Genomic DNA, 9030 nt, shown 5'->3' with positions numbered 1-9030 from the left:
GATGTTACACACACGAAAATCAGTCTGCTGGTTTTTAGTCCATCTGAGTAGTTGTGGTTGTCGGTCACATATGAGTCGGTTTTGTGACGGGAAAATGTACACTGAAGTCCAGAGAAAGACATGTTTTCACTTGATTGTCTCACTTGTACATGTTGTTATAGTTTCATAGACAAATACGGAAGTAGAACACTGGTGTACATGTTACACTTGTATACTGCGAAATATGAATTGATGTTAATAATAAATTTTCCATTTATTTACTTTCAGCGCCTGTCTTCAGACTCACTGCCAGACAGGCAGCATCTCTCTTGTGGGGCAGTTTGTAGTTTTCACGGGCAATGTCGTACAATACCGGCTGATTAGACACAGCAACAACCAAAGTCTCCTCCATGCTGGCTCAATAAGAAAACTACAGCCAATTACAGCCAAGTGGGGGTCAACCACACACACTTCTTTGCTATTGATTGAGGCTTCTCATTCGCCAGTCAAAGTTAAACAAAGTTGAACCCCGTGTGAAGTGATGACACCGTCAGGACGCTTTTCAACAATGTCATAAAACGATAGCGGTGACAGGAAGTAGACACATTTCCATGCATGCATTAAACAAATCGGGTTTCCGGTACGGATTGGGCAATAACAAGGCACCGCATGGGTTGTGATCGGGGAGGCTGTCCCTCCCAGTCACGTCCCTCCAGGTTTCTCCATTGTTGTCCACGTGAGCGTTGAAGTCCCCCAGCAGAACTATAGAGTCCCCAGGCAGAACCCTATCCAGGACACCACCCAGAGACTCCAAGAAGGCCAGATACTCCAAGCTGCTATTCGGTGCATAAGCACACACAACAGTCAGAGCCCCCCCCCCCCCAGCAACTCACAGTCATATAGAGGCGACCCTCTCATTCCCCAGGGAGAACTCCAACAGGACGGTGCTCAACTGGGGACTTGTGAGTATCCCCACACCCGCCTGGCGCCCGTCACCTTGGCCAGCTCCGGAAAAGTAATGAGTCCAGCCCCTCTCCAGGAAATTGGTACCAGAGCCCTTGCTATGTGTGGAGGTGAGCCCAACTATATCTAGTTGCTACCGCTCCACCTCCCGCACCAGCTCAGGCTCCTGTCCTGCCAGAGAGGTGACATTCCATGTCCCCAGGACCAATCCGTGATGCCGGAAGTCGGCACGCCCCGGTCGCTGCCTTTGCCTGCCGCCAAGCCTGCGTTGACCCCTACCCCATTGCTCATCCCCCGTGTGTGGTGGGTCCACGGGCGAGGCTTCGAACTCAATGCTACTGTTCCTCCCCCAGCAGAAAACGGTGTGAGAGACAGATCTTTCGATAAGGCTTAGAGAGTCATCCCTCCTTTTTCGACTGCACTGGTGGTCGACACGTCGCTACTCCCAAGCCCCACGTGTGAAAACTGAGACTCAGTCGTTCTTTTGATTCATGTTCTCCGCGGCCCATGACATGCCAGACACGCAGTGGTGTGTGAAGGAAGAGAGAATGGAAATTTAGGAACCTTGTGTGTGTGTGCGTGCGTGCATGTGCGCGTGTGCTCAGACATAATTTTGTGTACCAATTTAGGTTTTTAGCGTTGAGTGAGAACATTTTTGCAAAGTGAGGACATAATTTGCCAGTCCCCACTTCTTCAAGGGTTTATTTCAGGGTTAGGACTTGGGTTTAGGGTTAAAGGGTCCCCGAGGGTCCTTGCAAGTACAGAAAAAAAAAAGTTTGTGGGGACGGGGGGGGGGGGGGGGCAGGTTGCGGAGGATAGTTTTGATCTTTTAGACTAAAGATAGGCAACCTTTTACCAACTTTTGTGTGTATACACAACTTAACAAAACTTGCGGTTTAAGGATGAACTTTTACATCAAACAGACGGAGTCACCTAAAATTCAAGCTATCGTTTGCGTTCGTGCTGAGCGAGATGGAGGGCCCGGAGGTTGACGTCATCGGTGGGATTGCCAATGAGGTGAGAGGCTTCGCAGGGTTCGCTTCCGGGGTCTTCTGCGAAAAGAGTGATAGGATTTTAATCCCTTTATTTTTAGTTCCCAAAGAGCTGGAAAAAGAGGAGAGCTATTTTCAGCGCCCGCTCCTTACTGCTGTCTGATCTGTGTGATGGTTTACTGATTCATAGTTCAACAAGAGATCGAGCAGAGCGGGATTAGGAGTCTGGCGATGGTCTTCCCCAGGACATCATTCATCACATTGGACTGTTTGAGGGTGTGATGATCTAACCTGCTGCTTTGCTGTCCTTCTCTGACTTGGATGGGAACAGGCCTAATAGCCCCGGGGGTGGGGTGGGGTGGGGGTGGGGGGTGTAAAAGCCTGTATTATTTGTCCCTTCGTCAGCTCTCACACTCAGCCTGTAAGCTTTGGGTTTGCAGGTCTGCTTTAACCTCTCGCTGTTAAATACTCCTTGACATGTCTGGCATTATTTTAATTATATGTACACACACACACAACCCAAATTATACTGTCAAACACACCCGTCTTAAAACTCTTTTCCATCGGCGCAAGTCAAGTCTCCCATTCAGTCAGAAACATGTGCAAAAACCCAACTGGCGTTTGGCAGCTTGCAAGCACAGCCATTGGCAAGGGGGCAAAGTCTTAACTGGAAACAGGCGGGGCCGTCCCATTTGCGTTCCCCGTCTGGGACAAAGCATGGGAACGGATGTCCTCGGAGTCAACTCTTCCTCCCAGGACCGCGGGACAGTGGAGGGTGAGAGACGCCGACCATGTCAGACAACCTGACGGTAACCTGTTTCTTCCTATCTGAGATAGCATCTTTCAAACACTCCCTTTCAGACCCTGTCCAAGTTTGGCCATGAGTGTGCGTTTATTCTGGTCTCATGCTGGGGCCCTATGACTGTTGCTGAAAACACTACTTTTGTTTAGAGAAAAACACTACTGTGAAGTGTTTGTCTTTTATGTCTCTGGAGCTCACAATTGTTTAGAAGGGATATTTTCGGGGGTAAAATAGACTTGGCTGGGTTGGGAGGGAGAGCGTCCACCTATCTAAATTTACACCCACAGCTTCCTCACTTTGTTCGGATTCTCGTGTATACAAAGTGCAACGCAAGTGGTCCTGCATTTTGTGATGACCGTCCTAAGTATATTTGGGGGGAGGCCAAGAGATGGAATCACAGAAATGGATTTCTTTGCAACAGTTTGAACCCTATGAGAGAAAAAGAAATCCCAAAAAATCTTCAGGTCCCGATGGCGAGCTTCCAAACTTTTACATAGAAAGAAGAAAAAGGAAAGAAAGCCACTTTATTTCGTCATTATACAGGTTACAATAAAATGTGATCTCTGCATTTCACCCATCCTATTGTATAGGAGCAGTGGGCAGCTGCAGCACCCGGGGACCAACTCCAATTCTTCTTTCCATTGCCTTGCTCAGGGGCACAGGCAGGAGTATTAACCCTAACATGCATGTTTTTTTGGTGGTGGGAGGAAACTGGAGCACCCGGAGGAAACCCACACAGGCACGGGGAGACCATGCAAACGCCACACAGGAAGGACCTGGGACGGTCTGGGGTTTGAACCCAGGACCTTCTTGCTGTGAGGCAACAGTGCTAACCACTGGGCCGCCGTGCTGCCCAAACCCCCCCCCCCCAACTGGGCCACTGTGCTGGCCAAACCCCCCCCCCAACACACACACACAGGGGGGGGGGTAATAGTAATAGTGTGACAGGCAGACAAAGCATGGTAGCAAGAATTAAGTGTGATAGAAGAGTGGCAGAGTTGCTAAGATTTTCATTGGGAGTGACGAAGAAGGACAGGATTAGGAACGAGTAGATCAGAGGGACCGCTCAGGTTGGACAGTTTGGAGACAAAGCAAGAGAGGCAAGATTGAGATGGTTTGGACATGTGTGGAGGAGAGATGCTGGGTATATTGGGAGAAGGATGCTGAATATGGAGCTGCCAGGGAAGAGGAGAAGAGGAAGGCCAAAGAGGAGGTTTATGGATGTGGTCAGGGAGGACATGCAGGGTGGCTGGTGTGACAGAGGAAGATGTAGAGGACAGGAAGAGATGGAAACGGATGATCTGCTGTGGCGCCCCCTAACGGAAGCAGCTGAAAGTAGCAGTAGTAGTAGAGAAGAGTTTCCTGTCAAGATGTCTGTATGCATGCTCAATAATTCAGGTAAGAAAATCAAAGAAGGGGCGTCCAGGTGGCGTAGCGGTCTATTCCGTCGACTACCAACACGAGGATCGCCGGTTCGAATCCCCGTGTTACCTCCAGCTTGGTCGGGCGTCCCTACAGACACAATTTGCCGTGTCTGCGGGTGAGAAGCCGGATGCGGGTATGTGTCCTGGTCACTGCAGTAGCGCGTCCTTTGGCCGGTCGGGGCGCCTGGTGGGGGTGGGGGAGAATAGCGTGACCCTCCCACGTTACATCCCCCTGGCGAAACTCCTCACTGTCAGGTGAAAAGAAGCGGCTGGTGACTCCACATGTATGGGAGGAGGCATGTGGTAGTCTGCAGCCCTCCCCGGCTCGGCAGAGGGGGTGGAGCAGAGACCGGGACCAGCTCGGAAGAGTGGGGTAATTGGCCGGATACATTTCTGGAGAAAAAACAAAGGAGGGGGGGGGGGAATCAAAGAAAGTTGAATCAGTTCATCTGACTTCTCTCAATAAACATTGTGGCCAGATGAACTGATTCAACTTTCTTTGACATAGTCTACATGGCCACTGAAACTCTAGTTAATGGTCCTGGTAATTTGCATATGAAACTGGTGGTTGGTTTCGGTCGTTATGCCACTGTATTGTTTGTAAGGGTGGGGGGGGATGCCTGCAGTCAGTTGTTTATAAGGGTGGGGGGGGTACCTGCAGTCAGCTGGGACTGAAGAGGTCACTTATATGAGCGATGACACGTTTCTCTCAATGAACTGATTTACCTTTCTGTGATTTCCATACCTGGCATATGGAGCGTGCGTCAAGACATGTCATGTCTAAAGGTCTTGCAGAGCTGGAAGACAATGGCAGCGGATTCGCCCGTGGTGCACCTGTGTCATGTAAATGAGCCTCTGTCTCTCAAGTTCCTACCAAGTTCTAGAAACGGCTTCCTCGTTTGCAAACATCGGCCCTGATCCCCGCTTTGTGTGATCGAGTGCCAGTCATTTTTTTCTCTCCCTTCCGTGGTGAAACGATAACCCCATCAGTCATGCTGACTGATCCCCCCCCCCCCCCCGCCAGGGTGGTGAAGTGTTGACCGACAGTGTTTGACCCCCCGGGCCTCGGCTCTGCCAAGTCTCCAATTGCGTTCGAAATGCGTTAGCCTCTCAGAGAAACATGCTTTTTTATGGTTCTTTTATCGCCGCTCGTTCCACTGGGACTGGCAGAGGGTTCACAGCATTTTCTCGTAATTCTGATTCCCCCCCGATGACGTCCCAAATCGAAGGCTTTCCTTTGGCGAGTCCTTTCCCGCGCCAATAAACACTCTCTGAAGTTGTGAATTGGGACACTTTGAGGCGATTTAGGGTCTCCGCTTCCAGCTTCGCAGCGCAGCTGCAGATGGGCAGAACGCGGCTGCGCGGTGTGGAAACTTGCCTCGGCGGGACCCCTCGTTACGGCCGTCATGTTGCCGAGCGGAGCTGGGCGGCGCCGCCGCTCCTCCTCCCCCCCCCCCCCGCGGTTTCTGCACATCCTTCTTGTTTGATTGTCTTTCTGTCTGGTGGTTTTGTACGGTTTCACAATTCGTAGGAAAGGTGCCACTTTGACGTTAAGTCACCTAAGTGGGTTTGCATGGAAAAAGGCCTACATGGGTCTTTTCAGATTTGAGTAATGGCGGGTTACCCCCTGCTCTCCCACCCCCCCCCCACCCCCACCCCCGCCGCCTTCCAAAACACAAACACACACACACAAATTCCTCCAAAACACCAAAACCCCCATTTTTGGCTGCAGCCTCGCCCGCTAGCTTGGAACGGTGATTTCAATTACGACGTTTCAGATTAAATCAAACAAAATGGGGAATTCTTCTGAATCCATTCTCAAAACACCACATACTGACTGGAAGTTTCTGCTGCTTTTCCACAACCTCCCCCATTAGAAACCCCACCCCCCACCCCACCCCACCCCTGACATCTTCCACATGTCGTTTCATATGGTGAGCAAATGTCCAAATGAAGTGCTCAGGTTGCGCTGGCACAAAGAGAAACGCGGGGCGCGTGTCGTCGTCACGCGGGTTAATGGAGGTTAAGTACACTACACACTTTATGAAGCAAGTCGTTACCTGCAGTTTCTCAAGTTCTCGGCTTCTTCTTTTACTCACCCCTGTTTCTCCCCGTGTGACAACTCTGTGGTGCCCCGGCGGCCTGCCCAGGGTGTGTCCCCGGGGGCCTGCCGCCCGGTGACTGCTGGGATAGACCCCAGGATCCCCGTGACCCCGACTGGGATAAGCGGCTCTGATAATGGATGGATGGATCCCCCCCCCCTTTTTCCCCCCAGTTGTACTTGGCCAATCACCCCGCTCTCCGAGCCGTCCCGGTCGCTGCTCCACCCCCTCTGCCGATCCGGGGAGGGCTGCAGACGACCACACGCCTCCTCCCATACACGTGGAGTCGCCAGCCGCTTCTTTTCACCTGACAGTGAGGAGTTTCACCAGGGGGGGGGACACAGCGCGTGGGAGGATCACACCCAGCCCCCCCCCCTGAACAGGCGCCCTGACCGACCAGAGGAGGCGCTAGTGCAGCGACCAGGACACATACCCACATCCGGCTTCCAGACACGGCCAGTGTGTCTGTAGGGACGCCCGCCCAAGCCGGAGGTAACACGGGGATTCAAACCGGCGACCCCCCGTGTCGGTAGGCAACAGAATAGACAGCAGTGCCATCCAGATTCTCAGTTCTAGCTGGGCCTGGACTCCCAAGCCTGCAGCAGCCTTTTGTAACGCAGACACGCTGTGTGTGAGGGGCAGTGCCGGTGTCACTACACCCAAGCCGATCTCCCTCTACATGCCCCTGTTTCCGCATTCTTCTGGAGGGCATTTTGAGGATGTGGTGGGACTCAAAAAACAAAACAAAACCTACAATTAAATGCAGGTTAAAAGGTGGAAGGAGCTGCGTTTTGCTGAGAGCTGCGACCAGACGTTTGTTCCATAAATCAAACCGCCGCTGGGCTTTTGCGGAGGCGGCAGGGATGCCCCCCCCCCCCGTCGAGGTGGCGGGAGAGGCGCGTACAAGGTCAGAATAGCAATGAAACCCATTTCACGTTAGATCTCAGAGCCGGCATGCCCATGCGAGAGCGTGTCCAAACACCGCCCCCCCCGTCCCCCCCGTCTCCCATCGTCCATTATATTCATCCATCAGCAGGTGCCCCATATCTTTTTCTAGGTGGCACTTTCAGATGATGGTTTACAATTTATCGTCAGGGCCGCGGTCGCCCCTCCTGTTATTTCCCATGTGTTTCCCTCTTCCCCTGCGACTCCTATTTACTTGTCTCTGTGTGTGTTTGGGGAGGGGGCTTCCTTCCTCGGCACTCCCCGGCTCCCTCCCGATGGCGGCTCGGCTCGTTCACCTCACATGCCCAGCCTGCACACCCACCTTCCATCAGCTCACCAGTCCGTCTACTCCGGTTCTCCATCCACTCGTCACCAGGTCGCTGCGGTCGTCTCTCGCTCTCGACCGCTCTGCAGTTGCATATTCGGAGTTGTTGGTTTTGTTGTTTTTGCGTTACCCGTATTGTACTCCGTGGTCCCCCTGCCTCGCCTGCTTGCTTGCTAAACCTCCGAGCTAATCGCCGGTCAACCGTGCTCGCTCCCTCATCCACCGGTCCTGCTCAGCACAGCTCTGCCATCCGCCACCGCCTCTCTAGGTTCTGCCTTGCCGGCCTTCCTCAATCCCCTTTATTCCTACAGTAAACCCTTTATATCGCTTAATTCCATGTCTGTGTCTGAGTTTGGATCCGCCTTTACTGAGCATAACATTTATCCATCCATCCATCTATCCATCCGTCCATCCGTCCATCCGTCCATCCATCCATCCGTCCGTCCATCCATCTATCCATCCGTCCTTTCATCCATCCATCCATCTGTCCGTCCATCCATCCATCCATCCATCCATCCATCCGTCCATCCGTCCGTCCGTCCGTCCGTCCGTCCGTCCGTCCGTCCATCCATCCATCCATCCATCCATCCATCCATCCATCCATCCATCCATCCATCCATCCATCCATCCGTCCATCCATCCATCCATTATCCAAACCGCTTATCCTGCTCTCAGGGTCACGGGGATGCTGGAGCCTATCCCAGCAGCCATTGGGCAGCAGGTGGGGAGACACCCTGGACAGGCCGCCAGGCCATCACACAGGGCCGACATACACACATTCATACCCAGGGACAATTTAGTACGGCCGATTCACCTGACCTACATGTCTTTGGACTGTGGGAGGAAACCGGAGCCCCCGGAGGAAACCCACACAGACACGGGGAGAACATGCAAACTCCACACAGAGGGCGACCCGGGACGACCCGCCAAGGTTGGGCTACCCTGGGGCTCGAACCCAGCACCTTCTTGCTGTGATGCGACTGTGCCAAACACTGCGCCACTGTGCCGTCCATAACATTTATGTCTTATTTTTTGTTGCTTTCGCTCTATTCAGTTGTTGCGAGAGCCCTGTATGACACAGCCTGCATTACTTACTCATATGTCCCATTATGTCTTGAACAACAACCCCCCCAGAACTTGTGGTTCCTTGATGTGTGCATCTGGAGATTTTAACACGTATATCTTGGCACGGTTTTAGTGTTTCTCCTAATGGTCTATCTGGAGGTTTTAATGTGTATCTTAGTATGCTAGCTTGAGTTATTTAATGTGTATTTTGGTGTGCCAACTCCCTTTCCGGACCATGGCGTTTCACAATGGCTCCAACTGGGAACCCTTGTGATTGGATCTGTGATGTCCGGTTGAAGATAGGGACCCCTTCCTGTTTTTACCCTCATTGTCCCCACCAGGCAGCTAACCTGCTGGGGATTATGCATTTGGTCGTTTGTGTGTGTGTGTGTGTGTGTGTGTGTGTGTGTGTGTGTGTGTGTGTCTGTCCGCC

The sequence above is a fragment of the Lampris incognitus genome, chromosome 10 (assembly GCF_029633865.1).
Source record: "Lampris incognitus isolate fLamInc1 chromosome 10, fLamInc1.hap2, whole genome shotgun sequence".
NCBI classification, from domain to species: domain Eukaryota; kingdom Metazoa; phylum Chordata; class Actinopteri; order Lampriformes; family Lampridae; genus Lampris; species Lampris incognitus.
The sequence above is the reverse complement of the archived record's forward strand: the minus strand, read 5'-3'. Positions refer to the sequence as shown.